Source organism: Leucopleurus acutus (genome assembly GCF_964270905.1).
Source record: "Leucopleurus acutus genome assembly, chromosome: 14".
NCBI classification, from domain to species: domain Eukaryota; kingdom Metazoa; phylum Chordata; class Mammalia; order Artiodactyla; family Delphinidae; genus Leucopleurus; species Leucopleurus acutus.
The window spans coordinates 48,770,779-48,788,775 of NC_139156.1; the positions used below are offsets into that span (position 1 = coordinate 48,770,779).

Here is a 17,997-nt window from a genome sequence, read left to right on the forward strand (position 1 = left end):
TAATTATGTGTTCCCTGGGTTGTGGTGAGGATTGAGATTGAGCCTATATACATATATCTATACCTTTATATACCTCTGCCTCTATCTCTATCTGCATATATGTCTACTCTGTACCTATAGCTACATTTATATATATTAATATGTAATGTATATATTAATCTAGATCTACACCTATACCTACAGCTACACCTACCTATCTCAGAGCAGTGTTGGCAGACAGTGAGTACTGTGCATGTGTTAGCTGACTTGTGATTATTCTTACTGAAGCCAAGTGCTGGGGCCCAGGGCTGGGTCTCTCTGAGGGTCAGGAAGCACGCCTGCTTTACGCTGCCCACCCCACGCTGCCCTCTGTCTCCTCCTTGGCCTGCGCGGCCCCCAGGCCTGACCTGTTGGTATGGTGCAGGTTTCCCGTTTTGCTGACCTGTTCGTCAGGGGCTCAGGGCCCCTGGACATTTAAACATTTATTAGAAGTGGCCCCTCTCTTTCTGTGTCTGACGTCTCCCTGCGAATCTCCTTTGCGGATCATTAAGAATGTCACATTTGGTTTAGGCGAGTGTGTCACCACAGGGCTTCTCCGTGAGCATCACATGCAGGGCAGTCCTGAAGGCGCCACCCAGGAACTCCCTCGCTGGCAGCCTGAGACTGAGTGGGAGATGGTGTCTGGCCCATGCGTCGTCCTGATGGTGGCAGTGCCCTGGCTCTGGGGACGCAGCGCCTCACCCACCGGGCTACTGAGTTTGACAGTGCCGGTGCTGGGGGTGGCGTTTGCAGGAGTGCCCTCGACCCTCATCTGACCTGGGAGGGGCAGAGGCAAAGGTCTCTGACCAGCAGGACAGCCCCTTTCTCGCCTGTCCTGATGTCACCTCACTGTGGAGGGAGAACTGTTGACAGGTGGAGTGTGAGGTCAGCGGGGCCCACGTGGGGCTGGGTGCAGGCAGGGGTGTGCATTACTGTACCCTCCAGTGACCCCACTGCTGTTGTCCCTGTTGTGTATCATGACAGTGAGGCCTGAGGATGGCAAGGCTGTCCCAGGCCACCCTGCCGCTTGGGGCAGAGCCCACCTGAGTGAGCACAGGTCCCCTTTGTTCTTCTGAAGCACAGTGCCCATCCAGCCCTGCTCTAGCACCTAACCCCACACCCCTCTGCTGTGACTCTGCCCTTTCCTCGGACTCTGACCTGGGATGCCAGGAGCCCCCGTGTTCTTTTCTCTGATATTTACTGTGGGAATCTGGTTGAGCCCCTGGAGGCAAATCTCATAGGACTGTGGGATCCCTCCTATTGCTGGATCCCCTGGAGTTTTAACTCTCAGAGTTGTCCACAATGAACCTCTAGTAATTCATCAGCTACAATTCCGATTTTCCTTCCCACCACTGGTTCCCACAGCAGTTTCCACTCACGAATCTCTGCTCCAGGAAACCGCGGCTACCCTATGTTCACCTGTATATCCGGTCTTGGGGGCAGTGAATTTTCCCTGTGTACTCTTCTCTCTTATGGCTCCAGGAAGAGTTGTTGATTTTTCAGTCTGTTATGCTTTCTACTTGTTTTTTTTTGGGGGGGCGGGGGACAAAGTGATGACTTCCAAGCTTCTTATTTGCAGAACAGGAAACTGCAAGTCTGCTCTTTTTAAAACAAATTTTTAAATAGAGTCTGAGGTCATTGAATTCACTCTTTTATAAATATATAATGTCCTTCATTGTCTCTTGTAACAGTTTTGACTTAAAGTCTACTTTTTCCTGGTATTAGGATAGCCATCCCAATTTTCCTTCGGTTACTATGTTCAGGGAATAAGTTTTTCCAACCTTTCACTTCCAACCTACTTATGTCTTTGGATTTAAAGTGAGTTTTTAATAGACAGCATATAGTTGAATTAATATTTTTAAAAATCCATTCTTCCAGTCTCTACCTTTGATTGGAGAGCTCAACTCATTTATATTTAAAGTAGTTATTGTTAAGGGTGGACTTATTCTGCCATTTTGCTCTTTGTTTTCTGTATGTCTAATAGCTTTTCCCCCTTATTTCTTTATTACTGCTTTTTCGGGGTATATATTTGATTTTTTTTGGTAGCAAGCCATTTGATTCCTCTTTCATTTCCTTTTGTGTATATTTCTTAGATAGTTCCTTTGTGGTTACCATGAGGATTACATTTAACCTCCTAAATTTATAGCAACGTAGTTTGAATTGATTCTAACTTAAGTTCAATAGCAATTGAAGAGTGCAACTAGGCTCCTGTACAACTCCATCGCCCTTTATATCATTATCACAAGTCACATCTTTATACATTGTGTCCATTAACACAGATATATAATTTTAAAAATGCATTTGTCTTTTAAATCATTTAGGAAATTTAAAAAATGGACTTAGAGTACAATAACAATGAATTCTGTATTTGCCCATGTAGTTACCTTTACTGGAGATTATGATTTCTTCATACAGTTTTGAATCACTCTCTAGTGTCCTTTCATTTCAACCTGAACGACTCCCTTTAGCATTTCTTTTCTGTTTTTTTTGCGGTACGCGGGCCTCTCACTGTTGTGGCCTCTCCCGTTGCGGAGCACAGGCTCTGGACGCGCAGGCTCAGTGGCCATGGCTCACGGGCCTAGCTGCTCCGCGGCATGTGGGATCTTCCCGGACCGGGGCACGAACCCATGTCCCCTGCATCGGCAGGCAGACTCTCAACCACTGCGCCACCAGGGAAGCCTCCTTTAGCATTTCTTATAGGGAAGTTCTAGTGGTAACGATCTCCCTTATGTTTTGTTTATCTGGAAATGTCTTAATTTTGCTTTCATTTTTTTATTGTGGTAATATATATATACATAGAATTTATCATTTTAACCATATTTAAATGTACTTTACAGTGGCATTAAGTATATTCACCTTGTGCAATCACCACCCTCCATCTCCAGAACTTTTTTTATCTTCCCAAACTGAATCTCTGTACCCACTGAGCAATAACTCCTTATTCTCCTTCTCCCCTTCCCCTGGTGATAACCGTTCTACTTCCTGCTTCTATGAATTTAACTATTCCACACACCTTATATAAGTAGAATCATATAGTATTTGTCCTTTGATGATTGGTTTAGTTCATTTAGCATAATCTCTCTTTTTAAAAAAAATAAATTTATTTATTTATGGCTGCATTGGGTCTTTGTTGCTGCGCGCGGGCTTTTCTCTAGTTGCACCGAGCGGGGTCTACTCTTCTTTGCGGTGTGTGGCCTTCTCATTGCAGTGGCTTCTCTTGTTGCAGAGCACCGGCTCTAGGCGCGCGGGCTTCTGTAGTTGTGGCTCGCGGGCTCTAGAGCGCAGGCTCATTAGTTGTGGTGCACGGACTTAGTTGCTCCGTGGCATGTGGGATCTTCCCGGACCAGGGCTCGAACCTGTGTCCCCAGCATTGATAGGTGGATTCTCAACCACTGCGCCACCAGGGAAGCCCTGTCTCTCACTTTTGAAGGGAAGTTTTGCTGGATGTAGAATTTTTAGTTGAAAGCTTTTTTTCCCCCAGAACTTTAAACATGTCATCCCCACAGCCTTCTGGCCTCCTTCCTTTCTGATGAGAAACTGGCTGTTAATCTTACTAAGTGTTATGGGTTGAATTGTCACCACCCCCCTCAAACTTCATATTAAAGGCCTAGCCCATAGTATCTCAGAATGTGTCCTTATTTGGAAGTAGAATCACTGCATGTGTAATTAGTTAAGATGAGATCATTAGGGTGGGCCTTAATCCAATATGACAGCTATTCTGATAAAAAGGAGAAATCGGAACACAGAGCTAGATACACATACAGGGAAGACTATATGAAGAGAAACAAGGAGAAGACAGCCATATACAAGCTAAGGAGAGAGGCCTGAAACAGATCCTTCCCTCACAGTGCTTGGAAGGGACCAACCTGGTGATAACCATAAATTTCTGTTTTGTAGATATGTTCATTTGTACCATTTTTTTTAGATTCCACATATAAGCGATATCATATGATATTTGTCTTTCACTTTTTTCACTCAGTATGACAATCTCTAGGTCCATCCATGTTGCTGCAAATGGCATTATTTCATTCTTTTTTATGGCTGAGTAATATTCCATCGAATATATATACCACATCTTCTTTATCCATTCCTCTGTCGATGGACATTTTGGTTGCTTCCATGTCCTGGCTCTTGGGGAAAGACTGGGGATAGGGATAAATTGGGAGATTGGGATTGATGTATACACACTACTATATATAAAATAGGTAACTAATAATGACCTACTGTAAAGCACAGGGAACTCTACTCAATACTCTGTAATGACCTCTATGGGAAAGAATCTAAAAAAGAGTGGATATATGTATATGTGTAACTATTCACTTTGCTGCACACCTGCAACTAACACAATATGGTAAATCAACTATACTCCAATAAAAATTAAAAAAAAAAAAAGGACCAGCCTCGATTTCAGACTTCTGTCCTCCAGAACTGTGAGACAATAAATGTCTGTTGTTTAAACCACTCAGTTTATGGTATTCTGTTAACAACGTCTACAGTAAACCAATATATTGGTGATCTCTTGGACATGATTAGTTGCCTCTCTTTTACTGCCTTTAAAATTCTCTCTGTCTTTCAGTGGTTCCCACAGATCACTGACTTAGTCAAATTGGGCTGCCATAACAAAATATCATAGACTTCAACAACAGAAATTATTTTCTCACAGTTCTGGAGGTTGGGGAAGTCCAAGATCAAGTTTCCAGCAGATCTGGTTCCTGGTGAGGACTCTCTTCCTAGGTTTCAGGAGGCTGCCTTCTCACTCTGTCCTCACACGGTAGAGAGATAGAGAAAGCTAGTTTTCTGATGTCTCTACTTATAAGGACACTAATTCTGTTGCATCAGGGTTCCACACGTATGACCTAATTTAACCTTGCCTGATTTCCTTACTCCAAATACAGTCATACTGGGTGGAAGGGCTTCAACATATGAATTTTAGGGGGGACATAATTCAGTCTGTAGTAGTCACTTAGGAGATCATTATTCATTCATAGCAGTTTTGAGTTATTGTCTAGTGTCCTTTCATTTCAACCCGAAAGACTCCCTTTAGCATTTCTTATAAGGAAGGTCTAGTGGTAACAAACTCCCTCAGCTTTTGTTTATCTAGGAGTGTCTTAATTTCACTTTAATTGTATTTTTTATTGTGGTAATGTGCCATGTTGGAGGGGGAGTGGGGCAAAGGCAAGTAAAAATGTTACAGTGCTTTTCTACTGTTTTCGAGTTGCCTTTTTTTGTGGTTCAGTGTTCTGTTGCTTGCTGTAAAACCTTTGACTGTTTTGCAGATTTCTGACAAAGTTGGTTCTGGCAGTTTATTCTTGTGATGATGATGATGATGATGATTTTGATGTTTCTATAGAAAGATGAGAGCTTAGAGCTGCCAATTCTGCCATTTTTGTTCCACCTTCATTTTTTTTGAAAGCTACTTTTGATGGGTATAAAAATCTAAGTTGATAGTTTTTCTTTTTCAGGACCTTAAAGATTTGCTCCACTGTCTTCTCTTTTCCATTGTTTCTGGTAAGAAATTTACTGTCATCTTTATCCTTGTTCCTCTGTACATAACACACCTTATTCCTTAGGCTGCTTTTAAGATTTTTCTCTTTATCCTGGTTTTGAACATTATGATGTGTCTTGATGTAGTTTTCTTCTTCATGTTTCTTGTGCTTTGGGATTTCTTAAGTTCCTTGTATCTGTGTGATTATAGTTTTTATAAAATTTGGAAAATTTTCATGAACTATTTCTATAATTTTTTTTTCTTTTCTTATCCCTCTACTCTCCTCTTCTCCCCTTCTCTCTCTTTTCTGCTCCTCTGGGACCCCAATCACACATATATTAGACTGCTTGAAGTTGTCCCTCAGCTCAGTAATATTCTTTTCTTTCTTTCCCTTTCTTTTTTCTTTCTCTCTCCTTTCTCCTTCCTTCCTCCCTCCCTCACTCCCTCCCTCCCTTCCTTCCTTCCTTCCTCCTTCCCTCCTTCCCTCTCTCTCTTCCTCCTTCCCTCCCTTCCCTGCTCCCTTTTCTCCCTCCTTCTCTTCTTTCTTTCCTCTTTTTTCTTTAGTTCCTTTTTTTGCTTCTTTTTAAGAAAAATTTTTATTGAAATATAGTTGATTTACAATGTTGTGTTAGTTTTAGGGGTACAGCAATATGCTTCAGTTATCTATCTATTATCTATATATTCTTTTTTAGATTCTTTTCCATTATAGGTTATAATAAGATATTGAGTGTAGTTCCCTGTGCTATAGAGTAGGTCCTTGTTGGTTACCTATTTTATATATAGTAGTGTGTATATTCTATTCCCAAACTCCTAATTAATCCCTCCTCCTCCCCTTCCCCTTTGGTAACCATAAGATTGTTTTTGATGTCTGTGAGACTATTTCTGTTTTGTAAGTTCATTTGTATCATTTTTTTGATTCCACATATAAGTGATTTCATATAATATTTGTCTCTTTCTGACTGACTTCACTTAGTATGATAATCTCTAGGTCCATCTGTGTTGTGGCAAATGGCATTTCATTATTTTTTGTGGCTGAGTAATATTCCATTGTATGTATGTACCACATTTTCTTTATCCGTTCATCTGTTGATGGGCATTTAGGTTGCTTCCATGTCTTGGCTATTGTAAATAATGCTGCTATGAACATTGGGGTGCATGTATCTTTTTGAATTATAATTTTCCCCAGATATATGCCCAGGAGTGGTATTGCTGGGTCATGTGGTAACTCTATTTTTAGTTTTTTAAGGAACCTCCATACTGTTCTCCATAGTGGCTGCACCAATTCACATTCCCACCAACAGTGTAGGAGGGTTCCTTTTTCTCCACACTCTCTCCAGCATTTATTTTTTGTAGAGTTTTTGATGATGGCCATTCTGAGCAGTATAAGATAAAACTCTCTATTTCATTTTCTATACTTTCCTTTACGATGTCTTTAAGTTCACTATTTTTTTTTCTACTATATATAATCCAACATTAATGTAATTCATTAAAATTTTTTTTTTTAATTTTTGGCTGTGTTGGGTCTTTGTTGCTACATGTGGGCTTTCTCTAGTTGTGACAAGTGGGGGCTACTCTTCGTTGCAGTGCCCAGGCTTCTCATTGCTGTGGCTTCTCTCGTTGCAGAGCATGGGCTCTAGGCGTGTGGACTTCGGTAGTTGCAGCATGTGGGCTCAGTAATTGTGGCTTGCGGGCTCTAGAGTGCAGGCTCAGTAGTTGAGGCACACGGGCTTAGTTGCTCCATGGCATGTGGGATCTTCCCGGACCAGGGCTCGAACCCATGTCCCCTGCATTGGCAGGTGGATTCTTAACCACTGTGCCACCAGGGAAGCACTGTAATTCATTTTTTAATCTATAAATTGTAGTTTTTCTCTCTAAAAGTCTAATTTGCATCTTGTTTTAATTCTTTCATGGCTCTCCTTAACTGTTGAACATTCGGCATGTAAAAATGACTGTTTTAATATCTTTGTTTGCTGATTCTGACATCTGTACCAGTTCGGGTTTGGTTTTGACCGATTGATTTTCTCTGCATATGGTTTGCATTTTTCTGCTTCTTTACATACCTCATGAGTTTTGTTGGATTACATGCATTGTGATGGATATTTTTATATTCCAAGTTACTTGGAAACAGTTTGATCCTTTTGAGTCTTGCTTTTACATTTGTCAGGCAGGACTACAGCTATTACTGCTAAGGCGGAACCTTTGTGTGTAATCTCCCCAGCATTTTGTGAATCATGAGGTTTTCTAGTCTGATTGGAAATAGGCACTCTTCTTAGCCCTGTGTAAATGTCAGGCACTAGTCCCTTAAATATTTTTAGATGGTCTTTTCCTGGTGTTGGAAAAGATTTACTCTGCTAAATACTTAAGTGGGACCTTCTGAAAATTCTGATTTCTCTGTCTGTGTACATCTCTCTACTTTCTGGTAATCTGTCCTGTGAACTCTGGCTTTCTTTGTCTCCCTGAACTCTCAGCTTCAAATTCTTAATTCAGGGCATCTGCTGGACTCTTCTTGTGTGCCCAACCCCTATGTCACCCTGGAAACTCTCTTAGGACAGGAAGATGTCCACAGAGCTCACCTTACTTTAATCTCTCAGGGATCACTGTCCTTTGTTGCCTCATATCCAGTATCTTAAAAACCAATTTTAAATATATTTTACCCCCTTTTTTTGTTTGTTTCAGGAGTGGGGGTAAATCTGGTCCCTGTTCCTCCATCTTGGTCAGAAGCAGAAGTCCAAATGTTATTATTTTTAATAGTGATAATTTGGTTTTATTTAATGATCGAGAGAATGGAATGGATAAAGATATAAGGGATGGTGGAGAGGAGACAATTGTTGGAATGGGGTGGGAAGGGATGATTTAATTATTTAACTTGCTACTGATCAATACTCTTTGCCAGGCTCCTGTGGGTATTGGGTGGAATAATTTATAGCCCCTGCCTTCTAGAAGCCCATGATCTGAAGAGGTGGGGGACGTGGTTTATAGTTGTTGTAATCAGGAGATACAGTTGCTGAGACAAAGCAGGTGTTTCATGTTTCCAAACTATGAAGAATTAGGTTCATTGACTGCAATTATAAATGCCGTTCCGGGAAGGGCTACAAATGAGGGTAGATTTGTTCAGCCCTTACAGGAAGAGGATGGTTAGTTTTGTGAAGAGGTTGTGGAAAGGAGCTTGAGATCTGGGGTTAGAAGACCTACATGTGAGCCCCCGGGTCCTCTCCCCTTAGGGAGTATTAGTCCCTGTATGCACAGTAAAATGGAATAAGGGGAGGCATCTTGGAGGGTTTTCATGGAGTCCACATGTAAGGTACGCAGCGTGGTGCCTAGCATCTAGGAGGTGATCAGCAAGTGTGGTTCCCGTGTCTTCGTGCAGAATGAGCTTTGCTTTGTGTCTTTGCACAGCGTGACTCTCTGATGGGCATTTCCTCATGAGTCCCAAGTATCTAGGCATGCCAGAGTCAGACCCTCGCCAGAAAGGAGCTGGGGGGTCTTTGGTTTGTGGACTGCATTCTGAGAGGTGCTGTTTCTGGCTCTTATGGGACCCCTTGTTCATTAGGAGTCACCCCTGTTACGCCCCTAAATAAGACAAGTCTGAAGGCTTAGAGGGACAGCAGGAAGCAAACGGGAGGTGCCCCCGTCTCCAAGAAGCTGCTGTCAACCTGCCTCCAAAGTGTCTTCTGTTTGGGACTAAAAGACAGAGAAATCAGTCTTAGATGGGGCCTGAGGAAAGGGCCGTCTGTGGCCAGGGAGGAAGAGAGGAAGGACAGAGGACCAGGAGAGACGTGAGGAGGAGGACAAGAAGACTCTTAATCAGCAAGGGGTCAGTGGAGGCCCGGGTTCAGGTGCCCCAGAGGAGCCAGAAACGGGACTTCTCAGAAAGCTGCCGTTTGTCTTTGTGTGTGGGAGGAGGCGTGGGGGGCATAACGTGGAGCGTTAGCTGGTGACCTCAGTGAGCCCAGCACACTGGCAACCTGGGGCCACTCTCTGCTCCGTGTGAGTGACAGGTGGCGTTATCTCAGATACAGCCTGTCTCACGGTGGCTGGATGGTACCCGAGCCTTCCCATGCCAGGGCTTAGGGCTCAGCCTGGGTCATCCCGGTCCCTACCCACCAGGCGTCTTCGAGTCAATCAAAAGAACTGGCAGCTGTGAGCACTGAAGGACTCGCAAAGGGCTAGGCACTTTACTTGCAGTGTTTGTACTCTCGATCCTTTAAGAATGCCCTCGGGGGATAGGTATGGGTGCATCTATTTTATGATAAGGAAAATGAGGTTCACAGAGGTGAAGGGACTTCTCCAAGGTCACAGATATGTCTTAACTTGGATTTGAACCCAAGTCTGTCTGCCTCTAAACCTCAGTCTTTCTATCACTTCCTACAGTTTCTCTTCCTTTTTCGGATTGTCATGTGGTCCTCAAGGGCCTCTGAAACACAGTCGGAGTAGGCGTACTTCAAAAGCCGTGCCATGTTAGTGGCGTCCTGCAGAGTCCTGACACCTGTACTTTCCTGGGCAGGTACGGGAAGCATTTGTTCCTTCTCTCCTTGCTTTGCCAGAAAGTGACAGTAATAAGCAGCCTGCAAATCTTGGTGACTTACTTCCTGCTCAGACCACGTGTCCCTCATAGGCTGTCCCTGGGGCGCTGCTAGCCTGTTGTCATCTTATTCACTCCAGGAACCAGACTGGGCAAGAGCCACTTTCCAAACCACTGCTGATATTGGTAGAGAAGCCAGACCAGCTCTGAAACTTCTGCCTGGAATGAACACATATCACAACTGCTTGCATTTCATTGGCCAGAGCAGGTCACCTGCCAGGCCTGGCTCAGTGCACTGGGGAGTGATTGGGCGTTGGTGACAGCAACAGTCTACAGTCGATGCTCTGTGCTGTCCCATTGGGAAATGACGTTCAGGGTTCCCGTGATGCTTTCCTGAGCTGGGGGTGCTCAGGGGAGAAGGGTCCTGCTCCCTGCCTCCAGGAACTCACCGTCTAGTGGCAAGACAGTCATTACCCCACGAAAGGGATGCCTCTGAGTGAGAGGAACTGTGTGTGACACAGGCGAGCACCGGGCTGTGGGGTACACGGGAGCGGTGATGTGTTCTGCTCAGGGAGAATCACAGGGGGGGAACATTTGAACCCTTGGTTCAAAGATAAGAAATCCTTAGCAAGGGGCAAAGAAGGAAGGGGCTCTGCAGTCTGAGGGACAGGGTTGCAAAGGCATGGAGAGAGCATGGGACTGGGTGAAGCCAGTGGCCTGTGTGTTTGGAGCCCAGGGTCCTATGGGGGTTTGGTGGAAAGGGGAAGAGGCTGGTGAAGTTGCAGGGGAGCAGGAATAAGGCTATCATGGTTTTGCTGTCTCGCTGCTGAGCTGTGGTTGTGGAGTTCCGGCTGGAGGGTGTGGTGGGCACTGGGAATGCCCGTCCAGGGAGCCTGGCCCGGCCCCCTCCCCACTTGCATCACCCTAGCCCAGGTTGCTCCAGGCTGCCGATGGGGGTCTCAACCCTGCTCCCCTGCTGGCAGCCTCTGCTCTTCACCCTGGGGGGATGAATCGGCTCCATTCTTCAAGAACAAAAGCTCCTGGGTTGCCAGGGAGATGCAGGGGCTGGTGCCTGCACTTCCTGGAGCTGTGGTTTGGTGTCAGGAAGAGATGGGCACAGATCTCTGGAGGCCTGTCCTGAGCAGGGTGGGGCTGCAGCGAGTAGCCTCTCCCCATGTCATCCTTGTTGAATGGGGCTCTCTGTGGGTCAGAGCTGAGCAGCGGCTCTGACGTAGGACAGACCTGTGTTTGAATATGGCTCTGCCAGTGGATGGCTATCCTCAAATTGTTTGGGGTAATATGACCCAGCTTGTCAGGTGGCTGAGATGTTTCATGAGAGAACAGGTGGAAAGCCCTCTATCCGTTCATTTATTCAATAAACGCTTCTTGCTGTGCACTGTCCCAGAGTCGGAATCCATGCAGTGACGTAAGGCTGACACGGACTGTGCTGGCCAGACAGCCTGGCTGGTACCATGTAGGCACACGGGGACACTCACTAAGTGGTAGTTACTATTGTTCTTGAGGCAGTAGCTCTGTGGGGCTAGGAGAGGAGTCCCCCCAGGTTTGGAGCATTTCTGGGGATTGGAGGGGGGGGACCACCACTCCCTGGTGTCACAGCCCTGCTAGAAAGGGGGTGGGGCTCATGGGAAGGTTCTGTGGACTTCAGCTCTGTCCTGGTTTTGAGTCCCAGGGCACAGTGGGGAGAGGGGGTTTCCTGAGCCAATGAAAGCTGCTGCAGGTGGCTTTGGAGCTCACCGTGGAGCCACAGTCCAGGGACGAGTGGGCCTTTCCCCATCGCTCTTAGCAGGCCACAAAGCTGGCGGTGGAGAGCTTGGCTGGAAGGCTCCAAGCTGAGCTGACACCCCATCAGAGACCTGGGATTGGGAGAGTGGGGCAAAGGCCCTTCCCTCAGAAAGGATCTGTCTTTCTGTCCCTGCTGCATTAATCCTGCCACCAACTCACACAGGGACGGGGGAAGCCTTGGGCAAGATTCGGGCAGGACCAGGGGCAGGTGCAGAGTCTGGGGTCTCCTCAGCTGCGTGGAAGTGCTGGGAATCTGGGAGGTGCCTTCGGGGACCAGATATGGTGGTTTGGGTTGTTAATGGCGCACAGGAGTGCCCTGTGTGTGGATTCCCCATGATGGGGTTTGGGGAGTGGGAGGGGTGTGCTTGAGGACCTTTCTGTCGGGGTCATTGGTGCTGTGCGTTGCAGGCTTGATGGCAGGTCCTGGAGTCCCAGGTGTGTTGGAGAGTAAGTGATGATGGGCCGATTGGAGAAGATTGTTGATGGTGTGGTGAGGGGTGGAGATCAGCGAGGATGGGGTGGGGACTGTTGGCTAGGGGGTCATCAGTGCCTGTTCCTGAGCTCTGAAGGATCTGTTTCTTGTCTGCGTACCCCAGGGGGCAGCTTGGGGCTTTCCTGGATAGAGAGGCATCTCTGTGGGCTGGGTCTGGGGGGCAAGCAGACGAGGGGCAGGCACAGAAGGGGAGGGGCTGAGCCAGGGCCGTGAGGAGCCAGGGGCTTGGGAGGCTGGGCCGCTGCTCAGCGACTTTGCAGACCCGAAGGGTCATTACTTGCCATTGTCACTGGGGAAAGTTGCAAGATGAAAATTAACTGTCGGAGAAGATTGATTTGTTTGATGTCTAACCAGGAACAACCTCTTATTGCTGTAAGATGTTGATTTCCTCTCTCTGCCAGCGACAGGTAAGTCTTAGTGGCACTGAAGGAAGACAGACCCCTGATCAGAACCTTACAGAAAACATGGCCTATGGGGCCCAGCTCTCCTCCCTCCATCCTCCAAGGCTGCAGGAGTGGGACTCGGTGTCTGATTTCATTCACAGGGCAAGAACAGATCTGGGGGCCCGCCAGCCACGTGGCAGGGTTGGTGGTAACACTTGGGACTCTGGATTCAGACACGTCGGGGTTTAAATCCAGGCTGGGCCACTTAGAAGCTTTGAACCCTGGGCAAGCCTCAGTGTCCTCATCTGTAGAATGGGAGGGGTGTACCTAATTACGTCTTAGACTCTAAAGCTCTCAGCACAGCGCCTGGCACAGATTATTAGGGGGTTTGGCCTGGAACTTGCTGACATGATCAGAAGCTGATGTGATCTAGGACACAGATCGATTTCCCAGTAGCAGCATCGGTCCAGCGTGAGCATGAGACTGAGGGCAGGACACAGATCAAAAGAGGGAACAGTCAGGAGAGTAGAGTAGGAGGCGCGTGAGGATACTTCTTTAAGATGAGATTGTCCTGGGTAGGAGTGTCAGGAGCTCACATGTGCTGGGGGCTGGGCAGGGTGAAGGCCCAGGCCAGGCGGGCCACCTGAAGCCCCATTCTGTCCCCATTGTGTGGCCAGGGAGCTTCTCCTTGCTCATGGCACTTTTCTTGCTTAGATGTGGCTTGGAAGACAGGGGCTGGGCAAGTGCAGGTCCTACCTGGTTGGTCCCAGGCCTTGAAGGCAGATGGCAGCGTTCAGGGGGCTTCCTGGAGGTTAGGAAATAGCCATCCTCCCTTGGGAGCTTCTGGCTGGCAAAGGGTGCCGTTGAGCGTAGGTGGAGGGGCTTCCAAGTCTGTGGGCAGAGGAGGAAGGGGCAGTAGTGACGCGGCGGGTGAGCGTGTGGGAGGTCTCTGTGTCGGGCGTCTGTCTGCCCGCATGCCTGCCTCTCTGTTGCTCTGAAGGAGGCAGGGGCTGGGCCTGCAGCTGCCTGGGCAGAGTGGCTCCTGCGTGGGACACAGCTCTTCTCTCTGGTTACAGAGTCACCGCTTCGCTCCCCGCCCACCTCGACAGTCAGCGTGGGGCATCGGGCCAGGCTCGCACGAGTGAGAAGATTGTGGAAGTCTCATTCTCCAGGCAGAGCAGCCAGCCCTCTGGGAGGTGTTCAGGGACCGGCCCTGGCGGGGGACAGCCCCTAGAGGGGTGTGGTGAGCTCAGGCTGGGTGTGAGCTGGGCAGCAATGCATCCGAGGAGCCTGCACCCGAAACTGCAGGGTGGTGGTGAGGGCAGTGAAGCTCAGGGGTCACCCAGCCCTGGGTTGGTCTCTAGCCGGTGAGGCAGGGTACAGACCCTGGGGGCAGGGGTGCAGCGTTCCAAAGGGGAGACAAGATACAGGGAGGAGAGGCAGACGGTTTCAGAAAGTTTCCAGGCCAAGGAGATGCTGCGGAGACCCAGAGGAGGAAAGGAAAGGACAAAAGAAGGACAAGTGGGCAAGGGGTTGCCAGCCTCCAGAGTGGGAGAAGGTTGAAGTCTGAGGGTCCTGGGGGTTTATCTGCCAGTGCGGGGTTTGGGGGGGTGCTGGCATTGCAGCTGCTGGGGTGGGAGAGGAGGGTGCCCAGCTGGTATCATTTGTGGGTTAGCCTGACCTGGCATTAGGTAGAGAGGCTGGTGAGAACCTTACTGAAAGTGAGGTGAATGCATCGTGAAGGACCTGGGGGACAAAGGTCTGGATTCTGCTCCCAGCTCTGCCATGAACTTGCTGAGGGCCCTGGACAAGTCCTTTTCCCCCTCTGGCTTTCAGTTTGCTTCTCTTTAAAATGCAAGCCATGGCTTTAAAAAAAAAAAAAAAAAAAAGAAAGGCTTTCAAACATTTTCAAGCAGTGGGACCCTTAGTTCAAATGAAATGTTCTCGGACCCTTTCTGTCCTTAACTGAGTGAAGTAGGTGGAGTGGAGGAGCTGGGCGGTACTCTGCTCACCTTCTCTCTTCTTGCAGGACACATTTAGGACCCCGTGGTCTAGCCTATTTCTAAGGCCCTACTTACAAACACTTGCCCTAGATTTTCAAAATTATGTATATTTTAAACCAATTTTTACTGAGCACTTAATATGTGCCAGGCACTGTTCTAAACACTTTACAAATAGTAACTCATTTAATTCTCACAACGACCCTGGGAATGAGGTGGGGAAACTGAGGCACAGAGAGGTGAAGTGACATCTCAAGGTCACCCAGCCAGTGAGTGGCCCAGCCAGGATTCCAGCCCAGGCAACAGGGCCCTAGGTTTTCCCACTGTTCCCCGCGGTCTATAGATGATAGTGGAAAGAGGTGGCTTATTCTGCTGGGAGAAAGGCCACCAGCATGTGACTCAGGGCCTGTGGCTGCACGCTGGGGCCTCAGACAGACAGTCTCTGGAGAACAGGGGCCTGGATCTGGATGAGCCGGGAGAGGCTGGATCCTGGCTGCTGCCCTCTCCATTTCCCATCCGGGATCGCCGAGGCCGCGGGGTGTCAAAGGCGAGTGTATAATGGCAGCGATGCGCACGTTGGTACCTAAGAAATTGAATGCGGGAGTTTCTCCGCCAGGCACACACTCTAACCACCAAATTTATTTAAGCAGATAAAATGCAGGGGGTGTAATGTCAGATTAATGGATAAATAACTGCTCTGATTTTTGGCAGGATGGCAGGGAGCGGCAGTGAGAAGCCTCATTATGTGCCACTCTGCCTCGAAGAACAGGCCTCGCGCTGCAACCCCAGCACCGGGGCCCGCGAACAGAGCATTAAATTGTTGGAAATGGCTCCCCTTCACTCGCAGAACAAAGATGTTTTCTCCAGAATAAAGTGACTCCCTCTTTGCGCGCTGAGTCCCGGTTTCCCACAAATGCAGCCTATGCTGCTGCTCAGATCTCCACGGGAGGGCAGGAGGCAGGGGCTTGGGAACGGGGATCTGGGAATGGGGCTCGTGGGGCGCTTCCTGCTGGGGTGAGACCACTAGCCCCGGGGGGTTTCTGGCTCTTGGGCTGTCTGTTGCCGGGTATCTGTGGCTTTGGGCGAAAGGAGCCAACCGGCAGTTGTGTGGCCAGTGCAGGAGTCTGGAGGAATGGGGCTGGAAATGAGGGCTCGTAGAAGAGGCAGTGTGTGCTGTGCTTGTGGCTTTGTGTTTAGAAGGTCCCTGGGTTTGCGTGTTGCTCACCAGCTGTGCAATCTTTAGGCAAGTTACTTAACCTCTCCGAGCTCTGTTGTTATTAGGGACACGGGGATAACGGCCCCTCCTATGCAAGATAACACACTATGAATGGAGGAGCTCGGACAGCGCCAGCCACAGCCAGCTTTTGAGGGCGGAGCCATGGGTGCAGTACCATCACGGCTCCACCTCCTCTTTCTGCAAACTTGATGCCCAAGGGAGGGGGGCGGGGTGTGGGGACCCAGGAGGCTGCTGTGCTGCTGGGCCTTGGCCCTGTGGTATGGATCAGGGGCCTGGGATGAGGGACCCAAGCTCCTTAGGGTGACTGATGGTACAAAGTCCCCTTCTGACTCCCCGGAGTCTGCCCAGTGCGTGGCAGGCCCCTGCCTGGGTGGGACAAGAATCTCAGGGGAGATTGCTCTGGGGCAAATTTAAATACAGAGATTTTGAGTTGCTGCCCTGGCTGTCCTGGGGTCAGTAGGAACAGGGCTCAGGGAGGCTGCTCAGGGGAGATTAACTGCTTTCTGCTCCAGAAGAGCCCTTTTCACCCTCTCTTTCCTCCTTCTGGATGCCACGTGGGGCAGTGGAAAGGGCACAGGCTTTGAGGCCAGACTCACTGCTGTCACCTCTTAGCTGTGTTACTCTGGGCACATTGCTTCCTCTCTGAGTCTCAGTTTTGCTACCTACGGAGACTGGAACAGTACTTCCAAAGGTTTAGAAAACTGGTCATGAAACGTGAAGCTCCCGGAACAGTGCCTGGCACATAGTAGGCTCTTTGGGCAGTAATGTTCTGTAACAAATATTTATGAAATGTCTACTCTGTGCCAGGCCCTGGGCTGGTCTCCAGAGATGCAGTGATGAGCACAGCAGCCGTGTTGTGGCCTCTGGGGGTTGACCTGGGGAGCAGGGCTGATTTGATGCTGGTGGCTGCCTGGATGCATATATGTCCCTATGTGAACCTGCCCCGGGCCTTCAAGGGTGGGTGACCTGGGGTTCTGTTGAATCTGGCAGGATCTGGCCTTTCGGGCAGTGAGCTGCCTCTGTCTTCCTCTGCCTTTCCCCTCCTCCTTTGTGTCTTCCCCCTTATTCCCACCTGCTCCATCAGAGCTTTATTTCATCCAGCCCAGAGGTTGGAAAAGGAAAATTCAGAAAGTGCCCTGGCCTGGACTTGGTCAGATGAAGCCTGATGCAGGTGCATGGGGCGTGGACTCCTGAGGGTTCATGGAGCCTCTCCTGGCAGGTGTCGTCAGGCACTAGGGTCCCGGGTGGGCAGAGTAGAAGTCCCTGTGCTCATGGAGCTTTCAGTCTTCTGAGAAATGACAATTACTGAGCATTTTCCCAATATCAGTTTCAGCGCTAGTGCTGTTCACATCTCATCCTCACCGTGGAATGGACAGTCTCTGGCCAGCTTTGAACCCCACCCCTTTCCCAGGCAGGCAGATCCTGTGTGGCTTCCCTGTCTCCTAGGGTCCCGCTAGGCCTGTGGAGATAGAGCTCTGGGCTCAGGCGCGGCGGATGGGAACTTGACTCAGTCCCGTTAATTGCAAATCATGTAACCTGTCTGAGTCTGATCCCTCATCTACAAAATGGGGATACGGCTCACATCACCTCCCGGGCTGTGAGGGGGAAGCCGGCAAGCACGGAGCTGTTGTGGGGCTTGTCCCACGTGGCTGGGTGTTTGGTTCCCTGGGAAGTGGGCTCCAAGGTCCCAGGCCGCGTCCCAGGGCAGCAGCCGCGTCCTCTGCAACCCCAGCCCCTGGGTTTTGGAAACACGTATTTGGGATGGAGCGGGCTCCCTAGGCAGCGCTCCATCTCCCACCTGCTGGGTCTTTGTTTAGCTCCACATTAAAGTGAAAGCAGAAAACACAAAACATTTCCTGCATCTAGAGTGAAGGAACTGTCTGTCTTGTCAGCTCCAGAGCTGCCAGTGAGCACAGGCCCTTAATTGTGGAGTCTGGCTGTAGGGGCCTCCTCTGGGGGGCTCGCTTTCCATCCCTGTTCCTGTCTGTTATCATGGTTATCACACTCCCAAGCAGACGCTGGGGAAGCGGGACTTTCTGTTTTCTGGAGGTGTAGC

The 17,997-nt window shown here is 48.8% G+C and overlaps 1 protein-coding gene across 1 annotated transcript in view; it reads left to right on the forward strand.

The window, feature by feature from the left end:
- GRID1 (glutamate ionotropic receptor delta type subunit 1) overlaps nt 1–17,997 on the forward strand; it is a gene marked incomplete at both ends in the record, with an annotated part of 684,346 nt that overhangs the window by 64,457 nt on the left and 601,892 nt on the right. The gene's annotated exons all lie outside the window — the stretch shown is intronic.